Source organism: Rhagoletis pomonella, unplaced genomic scaffold (genome assembly GCF_013731165.1).
Source record: "Rhagoletis pomonella isolate Grant_MI unplaced genomic scaffold, Rhpom_1.0 Rhpom_scaffold_00002, whole genome shotgun sequence".
NCBI classification, from domain to species: Eukaryota; Metazoa; Arthropoda; class Insecta; order Diptera; family Tephritidae; genus Rhagoletis; species Rhagoletis pomonella.
In genome coordinates this window covers 75,131,075-75,143,234 of record NW_023458556.1, presented here as the reverse complement: position 1 = coordinate 75,143,234, position 12,160 = coordinate 75,131,075, and positions in this window count along the sequence as shown.

The following is a 12,160-nucleotide window of genomic DNA, read 5'->3' as shown; positions in this document are numbered from 1 at the left end:
GGCATCCGACGTGGAGCCACAACCAGCGACACTCACGAGTGTTTTAAATTTACTTATATTTCCAAACATTTTATTGCCTTTTGCGGTTTTCACTCCGTAAGCAATTATCCAAAATTCTTCAGAGTTGGATGGAATGGTTCTGAGAGAAGTTATTCCATGGGAAAGTTAAAAGATTTAAATATTCAGTTTCCGCTGCTTTCCTTTCCTTCAAAGTCAAATAGTGAATTGGCAGGTCCCTGAAACAGGCCCTCTTGTGATTCACACACTTTTCTGGTGACAAAATCAAATCTTTTTTATAAGCATTTAATTGACTAGGTAATCGTTTCAAAAGTTCTTCGATTAGGGTGATTTAATATTTTTTACAGTCTTTTAATAAGCTTCTTAAGTCAAGTTTATCACGCAGTTCATTAGCCTCTGCTGTAAAATTATCGTGGAAAACTAAGTTTTGTATATTTTTATAATTGGAAAGAATTTGTTTGAAGGGGAAAAATCTCCAAAAATCGCCAATGGCGATTTCATAAATTTTTTACGCGCAAATATCAAAAACAAAATCGCCAAATTGGCGCGAAATCGCCAAATCTGGACGCTGTCACTAGCTCCGCCATCTTACTTGCCTTGTTTGTTAAAAAAAAAAATTCTTTGCACGTGTACGATTTGCCAGGGGTCCCTGCTCGGACGCCAATTGTAACGAAGCGTTTTTGCTGCCCCGACCTTCTTCTACAATGCTGGGGTATACTCTATTGACTAAATCTCTTACTTTCTATAAAAAACATATAACAAAACAAGTAAGAAAGTCTAAGTTCGGGCGGAGCCGAACATTAAATACCCGGCGCAAGTATTAAATATATGATTTTCACCTTTCCGAAAGCTACCGCTACATGGTAAGCCGGTGTGTATCAATTCTGAGTAAATTAGCGTCCTTAAATTTCGAAATATTGAAGTTTCAAGCATTTCTGAAATTTGCCGTTATATGATAAGTGGTCGTAATTTTAATCTGATTCCAATAATTTTCAACGGTTTGCTTCTATGCCGCAAGCACAATAATCATACCGAGTTTGGTACAAATTGGTAGAACGGTTACCGATATACATATATGTGATCATAAGTGGGCGGTGTCACGCCCATTTTCCAAAATTTTATCATAAACGTATTTCTTGGTAGAGAATTGTTGCAAGCATTAATTTTGAATAAATTAGCTTTAATATTTATTGATTTATCGAAGATTTCCTATTTCTCCAAATTACCGTTATATGGGTGGTAGGCGTGGTTATTGTCCGATTTTAAAAATTTTCGGCCATTTGGTATGCTGTAGCAAGACCAACAACTGTGCCAAGTTTGGAAGAAATTGGTGAAGCGGTTACCAAGATATACACATGTATCCATAAGTAGGCGTGGCTACGCCCATTTTCCAAAAATTTATAATATTCTCATTTTTCGTCTAAAAGTTATTGTAAATACCAATTTTGAGTGAATAATCTTCAGTAGTTACTAAAATATCGCAGTTTTCGTATTTCTGAAAATTACCGTTACATGGGAGGTAGGCGTGGTTATTGTCCGATTTTGCCCATCCAACCATCCGTCCATACGGCCGAAATAAGTATACGTACCAAGTTTCGTTAAGATATCTTAATGTTTACTCGAGTTATCGTGTGCACAGACGGACGGACAGACGGACGGACGGACAGTCACCGCTTAATCGATTTCTCTTTTCATTCTGATCATTTATGTATACATTTGTCTATATCTATCTCGATTCGTTTTGCCTGTTACAAACAACCGTTATGTGAACAAAGTTATAATACCCTTGTGCACAAGTGCGCTCGGGTATAAAAAAATCACAATAGTAAATTCCGGTGATGTCGCTTCCAGTGGTTGGGTAACGGTTCCGTGTTCCGTTACCGGCCCGTTATGACGTAGTGGCGTGGCTTTAGTACTGGTGGGCAGCGCTCTGCTAACGCCAATGAGTGGCGCGCTGCTAACGTCGGTAAGCGGGCTGGTTTCGTCGGTAAGCAGTGTTGCCAGAGAAAAATTTCGTTTGGAGGTAAAACGGTAGCAAAAGAGAGCTAAAAAGAGCTAAATAATACTAATAGTAGCTAAAATGAAGAGCTACATATTTTTGTTAAGGTTGAGCATTTATTGACGTAAGGTTGTTTTTACATTTTCGGCAATTTTAATAAAAACAACGAATTTTATAAGTTTAAGTGCTGAAAAAACCTTTAAAACCAAAATAAGGTGCATATATTTCGAATTCGTTGCTATGGCACTTATAACAGTGAACTAAAAATACCTTAGAAACTGTTAAAGTCTGTAATTTAATAGATATTTGAATTGAATAATTTTTTTCGCAAAATTTTTCTGGAGAGATTTACTTCCAGCTCTCCTTAAAGGTAAAACTATTAAGGTAAAACAAAATCCGCGCTATCAGGAAAAGGATTTTCTTTTCATTAATTTTTGAATTCTTTAACGTAGATTTAAGAGCTTATGGTGGATACACAGCATCTCGAAATTTTCCATTTTATCAACGCTTAAGTTTTGGCTTATATATACCAAAAACAACTAAAACTTTCTGGAGCTAAAAAAGTGCTAGATAAATTTGAAAAGAGCTAAAAAAAGAGCTAGGAGCTAAAATCCGATTTTCGGAGCTAAATAGAAAAATAAAGAGCTAAATCTAGCTCCAAAAGCACCGAAATGGCAACACTGTCGGTAAGTGGCGTTCTGGTGACGCCGGAGAGTGGTGCTCTGACCAGTGTGACCACTTTGTCAGTAATTCCTCAAAACGTGAGGAGTTTCGGGTGCGCTTGAGTATATTTTTAGGATTTTTATTTTGAGGAATTTCCTCTCGATATATTTGCAGATAACAAATGCACCCATGTTTTACACAACAGAGTTGTTAAATCGCTCTGCAAATTTTGTAACAAACAGCTTTCCGAACTTTTATAAAGAGCGAAATACACCACACTCTTGTGGTGGCTTGTCAAACATTCTTCAAACCTACTTTTCCCATTTCGCTATACACCATGCAAACATGACTCGTTCAAGCAAAGAATTTTAGGTTTCTTTCGGTTCACAATGTTAAAGTGTTTGGTTTTCTTCGATTTTTCTCTCTTGCGTCCTCATTCGGTGAAAGTTCCATTGCGAATGAGGCGTTTTTACCATACATAACGTAAGCGGTTTGATCAAACGTCAACATGACGGCCAGAAAATCAAAAAATTTTGATTTTTGTTCACATTTCCATCAAACGGTTTGTCAAACCTTCAAACACCCCCATACACAACATAAATAGCTTAACCAAAGGGTTATTTCGCTTGGTTTGTCAAGCCGCTTGTGTGGTATTTTTCGCCCTTTAGGCCCTGTCTCCACAGGAAAAAACTGATGTCGTAATAACTATGTCACAAAATATATTTCTAATGGAGACCGCCTATTTCTCATGGGCTTCAATATATGTCAGCGCTTATTGCTTGACATCTATTGTAGGCAAATTGATAGTTTCCATATTTTCATTTGAATCTTTTCCCTATTGGATTACTTATGATTATGTTTTAAGAAATTATTCAGCAAGTTTTTTTAAGATTTAAATGTTTTTAAACACCGAAATTGAGAGAAAGTTGTCTGGTGGCCAGTGTTGCCGCTTTAGCCCTTTGGTGGTTAGATTTAGCTACTACATACTTTTTTTGGCCACATAAATTTAAAATTGCCCCTAGCCCTTTTGTAGCCCTTTGGAAAATTTATTCATACTTGACATGAAAAAGTTGTATATGCTTAATTTGATCTCATTTTTTTCGTTTACTTATGTATGAGATGAATTTTTAAACTAAGAACGACTCTGATATACATATTTATACATATATATGTGTATGTGTGGATATGTATTTTATGTTCCTTACGTTTTTATACAAACTAAAAGAATGTGCTAGGGCCGTTAACTTATCTATTAACGAATTAACTAAAGTACTTTAAAATAGATAAGTTTACAACCCCAAATATACTTAGTGTGTTAAAGGGCCCCATCAAGTGTTGGCGGCAGCCGATTGGCCGTTGGTGTCGTGTATTTGCTCTTTGATATATACCTACATATATGTATGTTAGTAAAAAATCTTAGCCACAACGAATTTTTTAGCTCTTTTTTAGCCCTTCTTAAAAGGAGTTTGGCTACCGCTAAAAATGTTTTTGTTATTTTTTGTTTTTGGCCTTTATAACAACAACCTCATGATCAAGTGAATTGCAGCGGAATAGCTGCGCTTGATTGTGTTGGCATAACAAAAATTAAAATAGTGGAAAAAAGCAAACGATAATTTACAAGGCGTACTTAGCACGGTGCATAGGCAACTGGCTGAGTCAGTGGGATCGTCGGTTCGAATCCTACTGAAAGAAGTCTGATGAGGAAATGTGGTGATTTCCGAAATAGCTATCACTTCTACCATTTTTTCAAATTATTGTTGCTTTTCCACAATAAAAATTTTCATTTTAAAACGGCCTCGAGCTCAATATAAATTGTTGAATATTACCGCTAAAAATGATTCGCGGCAACACTGCTGGTGCGGTGTATGTTCTTGTGGTGTGATTGTAGCAGCTGCTGGTGCGACTTCAAAAACTATTTGAAAATGTTATGATTGCACCAGCATGCTGGTGTCGTGAGTGGTGAAATTAGCTAAATTTTCTAAGTAAAAAGTATTTTGGCTGAAATTTCTTGCACTATCAGAGTCAAAGCCGTAATTGTGGAAGATTAAGTTCATGATATTGCAGTTGTGAATTAAAAAAAAATAAAAATTTTAACAAAATGGTAGAAAAATTATGATATTTCGGCTCTAATCATTTCGATCTTTCCTCGACCCCATTTGTAAAGAAATAAATATTGTACCAGCATGCTGGTAAGTTATATGCTTCTAGCCTGATGGTACAATCACTTGATGGATCCAGCAAGCTGGTGTCGTATGTTTCCCCTTTTATACAAAAAGGTTTTTGGTTGGATAAAATATTAGCTTTTTTCCAGAGTTCATTGTTTTTCTATACCATTACTTATTGAAAATGTTTGCGTGTATACTTTTATATGTATATGTAAGTAAAAAAATTTAGCTACCATTTTTAGCCACGACTTTTTTAGCCCTTTTTTTAAAGGAATTTGGCTACCACTAAAAAGGATTCGTGGCAACACTGCTGGTGACGCCTGTGAGTGGCGCTCTAGCAACGTAAGTGAATAGCGCTCTGGCCACGCCGGTATGTGGCGCAGTGATGGAAAAGTAGGCACAATAGAGCCATTTTTGCTACTATCATTCTCAGAGGCACTTTTGGCACAATTCATCCTGTTTTGGCACAATCATAAAATATAGAAATTTAGCATAAAATGCCAATATAAAGGGTGTTTTTTTTAGACGTGTGGTTTTCAATGAGGCAATTCTTTTTTCGGAGTTGGTCTTTTTGACAGCTGTTACTTTATTTATACTCAGTTTTGTTTGCCATTTCATAATGAACTGACTTACTCCGGAACAACGTTTGCAAATCGTGCAAATTTATTACCAAAAAAAATAGTCGGTAATTCGAGTAAGTCGAGTAGTCGGTAATTCGAGCAACCATGGATCGGTTTCGCACCACGTTTACTCTAGTGGATAAGGCGCATCCTCAAAGATGCCATACAGTGCGCTGTGGAGCAGAGTATCGAAGAAGACCAGAATGAGTCCATCCGCCATCGCGCGCAACAATTGGAGCTGTGCCCATCCACTTTACGTATGATTTTGCGGAAGGATCTTGATTTGCGGGCTTACAAAATCCAACTCGTGCAAGAATTGAAGCCGAACGACCACCAAGCGCGTCGCACGTTCGGTGGATGGGCCCAAAACAAGATAGCTACCGATCCCGATTTTCACAATAAAATTTTGTTCAGCGATGAAGCTCACTTTCGGTTGAATGGGTACGTTAATAAACAAAATTGTCGCATTTGGAGTAATGATAATCTACAAGCCATTTTTGAGAGGCCGTTACATCCTCAAAAAGTCACTGTTTGGTGTGCTCTATGGGCAGAGGGAATCATTGATCCATATTTCTTCAAAAAGGAAGCCGGCCATAATGTTACAGTCAATGGTGAACGCTATAGAGCCATGATACTTTTTCGTGCTTGAATTGGAGGATGTTGCTGTGGACGACCTTTGGTTCCAACAAGACGGCGCTACATGCCATACAGCCAACGAAAAAATCAATTTATTGAAGAAAACTTTTGGTGAGCGCATTATCTCGCCTCGTGAGCCTGTGGCGTGGCCTCCAAGATCGTGCGATATAACACCGCTGGACTATTTTTTGTGGGTTTATGTGAAGTCGCTTGTCTACGCAGATAATCCCGAGACGATTGACGCCTTGGAAGAGAATATTCGGCGCGTTATTGCTGACACGGCCCCAATTGCTGCAAAAAAGTGGTCGAAAATTGGGCCTCTCGGCTGGAATTTATTCGAGCCAGCCGCGGCGGTTTGCGGTGGCAAACCCTTACCTTTATAATACAGCTGAATTCTTGGCCATAACATTAAACTATATGCGTTTTATTTCTTTTTGAAAACCACATGTCTAAAAAACACCCTTTATAACAAAAAATCACATACCACATTATAGATAAAAAATTACAAATAGTGAAAATTAAAAGCACTAAAAAATTAAAATAACGGCCGTGAGAAATATTTACAAACCGCTATTGTGAATACGCAGTACGAAAAGAAAGTTTGCACAATTCAGAATTTTTAGAAAGAAGATTCTAAGTTTGCAGTTTTATAGTCCATTAAATGAAAGTGCAAGTTTCTGCAATATCCCGATGATTTTTGATATTTTTTTCTTACGGTGTCATACATTTTCATCAATTTAAAAAATTTTCCAACACACTTCATATGGGAAAAAATGCATGAAATCGAAAACTTTTAATCTCCCTAAAAATTCTGAATTCAAAGTTTGTTGTTGCGAAAACCGGCTGAATTTTTATGATTTTTGTACAAAGTTTGAAATGCCGATTTGTGTACATATATTGTGTTTATTAAATATGAATATATATAGACTTTTATATAATAGGCGAACTGGTCAAAATGTCTCACTGCCATTATTTCGCATATAGGTACATACCAGTGTTGCCACAAGACTTTTTTATTTTTTACCAAAATCACCAGAAAAAGTTACCAAATTCAACAAAAAATTACCAAACTGATTTTATGTGCTGAAGTATACATACATATGTTTGTACATATATCTGAAGACAAGAAGCTTTCCAGGCAATCAGCGCTCCATTATGCTATAATTTTTATATCTGCGTGGGCGCTGAAAGCTACAACACCAGAAATGCTTGGTTAGGATTTCAAAACTAAGTGTGGCCGAAGAAACAAATTTGTCGATTGCGTGTCGTTTTATGAGCGTGGTACTGTCTTATGGCTCAGAATAGTATGTTTTGCATTTGGATATATGTACACCTCCATTCATACAAAGCTCAGGTCACAAAACAACTGAAGGTATATGATCATTCGCAGTGTCATGGATACCGTTCATTGCAACAGAGGATTATCAGACATATAAGTAATTTCCCGTAGAGGGGATTTCATTTGGCCACTGAGATCATCCGACTTGGCCTTGTTGGACTTTTTTATGAGGCTACTCGGATGGCCGTATTTATGCGAATACTTAAACCTTAAAATTTGGAGCACTTTAAAATCAACGTTTGTCCAGTTATGGCCAACATACCTGTACATATGTTAACAAACGACGGAAAAATTCAACGGTTCAAGGCAGTCCTGAAAGGTTTCGACTCACGTGAAGTGCCCTAATGATTACCGTAGCTTGTTGAGCGAAAACATATCGTCGATGTTTTTACAAAACCGCAATCGACCAATTGCGAAACCGCCTATCTTATGGCACTCAAATTTTGCAGGAGGGCGAAAAAACGGTTTTTCTTTGAAGGCATTGCCTTGATAGGCGATATTTTCTCTAGCTATTATTTTACAAATCTGTTGTTTTAATAACGATTTATAAATTTGTATGCATAAATCTCGATGCCTGGAGTTCAGGGTTACCAAATGGCATTTTTGCAAAACGGCGTATTAGGTGGTTTTGCAACTGGTCGATGGACGGTTTTGAAAAAAACGTCAACGATTTGTACATATTTACATAGAACTTTACTCATATGGTTGCCGGAGTACACGGGAATATTGATGGCAAATGCAAAGCTGCTGAACTGACAAGGAAAGGTAGGACCTGCCACAACCTTCCAGGATAGGACTCAGTAGATATAGCAATAGCAACTTTCACGTAGTTTGTTAGAGATCACACCATTCAAGAACCAAGGAACGCTGGACCAACTTTTCGTCTTGCGAAACTTTCAGTTACTGGTTATTTGTATAAAAAGAAACGCTTACGGGACTCATCCTAGTGTGGAATCAGTTCCTGTATTGATCTATGTGAGATGTAGGACCGAATCGAAAAAGTTACCAAATTGAAAAATAAATTACCAAATTACCAAATTTGATAAGTAAAGAAAAAAATTACCATTTTTGGTTAAAAATTACCAAAGCGGCAACGCTGGTACATACATATGTGTGTAAAAATGTCAGAATAGCTATATTTCGGTGTATTTCCCCTCCGTAATTGGTAAACGTATTTGGAATTCTGTGTAATTTTACTATGAATTTATGTATATGTCTAAGGAATCCTTCATAAAAGTGATTTTCTGTAATAATTTAATTAATTAATAATTACTATATTACTTCAGTGTATTTTAAAAATATTATTTTTAAAAATATTTTTTTTCTTAAAACGCCTTAAAAGAAATTTAATTTTGTGGCACTTTCATCTTCTTTTCGACACTATTTTGAAGACAATTAGGCACATATTAAAATTCCATCCCTGATGTGGCGCTCTTTCAATGTCGGTGACCGGCGCTCTGGTGACGCCGGAGAGGAGCGCTCTTGTTGGCGCCACGGTTGCCACACGACAAACAATTTTCTGACCAGAATTCATAAAAACAGTTACCTAAATGTTACCAAGTCAAAAACAACGTTTTATACAATAATCTGTAAAAACAAACCTCGTTTATTTAAAAAAAATATTAAAAGAAAGCTAAACAAATTCATTTACGTATGAGGCCTATCTACATTTTTTTTTAAATATAAGAAAGAATCTATACTAAATAAATGCGGTATTTTACTATAAAGTTCATTGCACCTACATGACGCTACATATTATAGTAAAAGAAAGCTAAAAGGGCGTGCCTCGGGCTATTTATTATCGTTTTGATTCTGGTAGTGCATTTTAAGGTGCACCTCAACTTTTTTTGAAATGCCAGTTAAGCTACTCTGGCGCTCAAGGCCTCATATAATAGATACATTTACATACTTATATAAATACATTTTTATTCAATCTCTGTATACGTACGAGTATAAGGAAGAATATAACAAATTTGTGAAACAAAAAACAACACATAAATATTTTTGCAATGCACGCGTTTAAACATATACCTTTCATAAAAACGCGCTTTAAGCTCTTGCCTTTTGATGGGGATCTTAGCCCCAGAACAAAAAAATTAATCAAAAAATGGACTTAAGTGCATATACCGAAGCGCTAAAGAGCCCAAATACACCGCAGAAACTGCTGCTCAAACCTCCTTTTTTGGATTTCCTCTATATATGGATCAAAGATTTCGCGTTGCATTTCGAACAAATTAGATGTGGTATCACCAATACATATAATACATATGTGACACGTAAAGTTAAAAGGGACCTACGCTCAGAAAAGATTTCGAGAAAAACGACTTTGAAGTTTACCAAGTTGATTTTGATGCTTCTGAACGTTTTAATGGATTGAAACTCGTTACTCGGGGGTTTTCGGGGTCGCTGATTACGAATCCGATGTTAGTTTTCCAAAATTCAAAATGGCGGATGCAATATGCAATATTTTTAAAAATTGATCGGAATCGCTTGAAACTCGTTACCCGGGGGTTTTTGGTGTCGACGGCGGAAAAAATTTAAAATTTATTCGGATTCATGTGAAACTCAAAAACGTCGTTGACACCGAAAACGAGGTCAGTGATTACGAATCCGATGTTCGAAAACCCCCGAGTAATGAGTTTCAAGCGAATTTGATTAATTTCAGAATAGTTTGTCAGATTTGATTTTTTTATACTTTTTTTGTGAAAGTACCTAACTTTGAAGTGAAATGGTGAAAAAACTAAAGAGCTGCGGTTTATTGCATTGGAAAGAGTGGCCCGTTTACTATAAGAGTCGATGAAAAAGTGAAAACCGAATTTTTCTGACCGTAGGTCCTTTTTTAACTTTACGTGTCACATATTATAGATGACTTTCAATAAAATAACATTAAGATAAGATTTCCAGGCTTCATCTATCGGACTTTAAACCTCTCAACACAAAAACGTGTAAATACTGACGCGATAAATATTGAACATGTAGCATTCCCGCGCGATCCATTACTGTTTTGAAATCCATCAATATGGATCCCAATAAATTATAAGCCCCTGTGATAAATTAACGAGTAGACTGCCCAGTGATAATTTTCTTCGATATGTGGTTAGTTATTTTTGCTGTTTTGTTTCTAGTAGTGTTGTCACCGCTACACACAACCACAGTACAATTTATCAAATTAATCCAACTTTATAAGGCTGACTTTACACACCGCAAATTTACCAAAAGTTACCAAAATAAAAAAAAGTTGCCAAGTTACCAAGCACTCTAAAAGTTACCAATTTTGGTCACAAGTGACCAAATGTGACAACCGTGGTTGGCGCTGTTTACGTCGCTCTGCTGACGGCGGTAGGAGGCCGCTCTGCTGGTGCTGATGAATGTCGTTCTGCTGACCAGTGTTGCTATTTTAGCCGTTTTCTGGCCAGATTTAGCCGGTTGTGAAAGCAAACAGCAGGAGAAAATTCAGTTTAGCCGGCAGCCGATTTGTTAGCCGCTATGCCAAAAAAAATTTGCCGTTTTTAGCCGATTTTGCTATTTGCAATATTTTCTTAAAATTTGTATATACATATAAGTTTCCATTTTTACATTTGTGTTACATATGGGTCATTCCATACAATATTTACACCTCAATATTTTTTTTTAAATCGCATTTTTTATTTTTTATTTTTTTTATTAACTTCATTATGCTTGATTTTTATTTTTTTTAAACTGAATAGTTGTCAATCTTTATAGAGTAAGCTGTAGAAACTGTAGAAAACTGTAGAAGTTACGAGTTTTTTCATACCTGCGTACATAAAGTTTATACTAAAGTTTTTTTACAGCGTACTCCATAAAGTTTGACAACTATCTAGGTTGAAAAAAATAAAAATCAAACACGGCAGCCAGTTTGAAAACACCCTATCTCAGAAAACTTTTCAAGAACGCTCTACTTCAGAATTTGATTCAAAAACGCCCTATTTCAGAATTTTGTTGAAAAACACCCTATCTCAGAATTCGGTTCATAAACGCACTATCTCACACGAAAATACATTGAAAATAAGCTGAGATAGGGCGTTTTTGAATCGGCAGCTGGAGTAGGGCGTTCTTCAACCAAATTCTAAGATAGGACGTTCTTGAAAAGTTTTATGAGATAGAGCGTTGTTGAAAAATTTTCTGTGATAGGGCGTTTTGGAACTGGCTGCCGAGATAGGTCGATCTTCCACTCAGTCATCGATATACAGTGACCCAAATATAAACTGGGACGCGACATTTACTGGGTTGAGATCGTTAATATAAAAATCATTTCATACATACACTTGTGATCAGCTGATTAAGTCATCGATTTTTGCTGTTTCTTTTTTGTTTATTTAATGATTATTCTTTTTCCATAAAAGCCTAGCTCATTATACAACAAACAAAATATAAATCCACATTTCAAACTTTGTGTAAAAACTATAAAAAATCTACAAAATTTTTTTAACTTTTATTCTGATTTTTTAGAATTTTTTTGAGTATTCCAGGGCAAAATATAAATCCACATTTCAAACTTTGTGTAAAAACTATAAAAAATCTGCAAAATTTTTTTAACTTTTTATTCTGATTTTTTAGAATTTTTTTTTTGAGTATTCCAGGGCAATAATGTGCAAGTTTTAAGGTGGTAAAGAATCGCGTTGGTTTTTAATATATATATTTTTTTTCTTGTAAACATTCGGTTAATTGGTCTGCTGTCGAAAATGCTAAAGTACGTTCT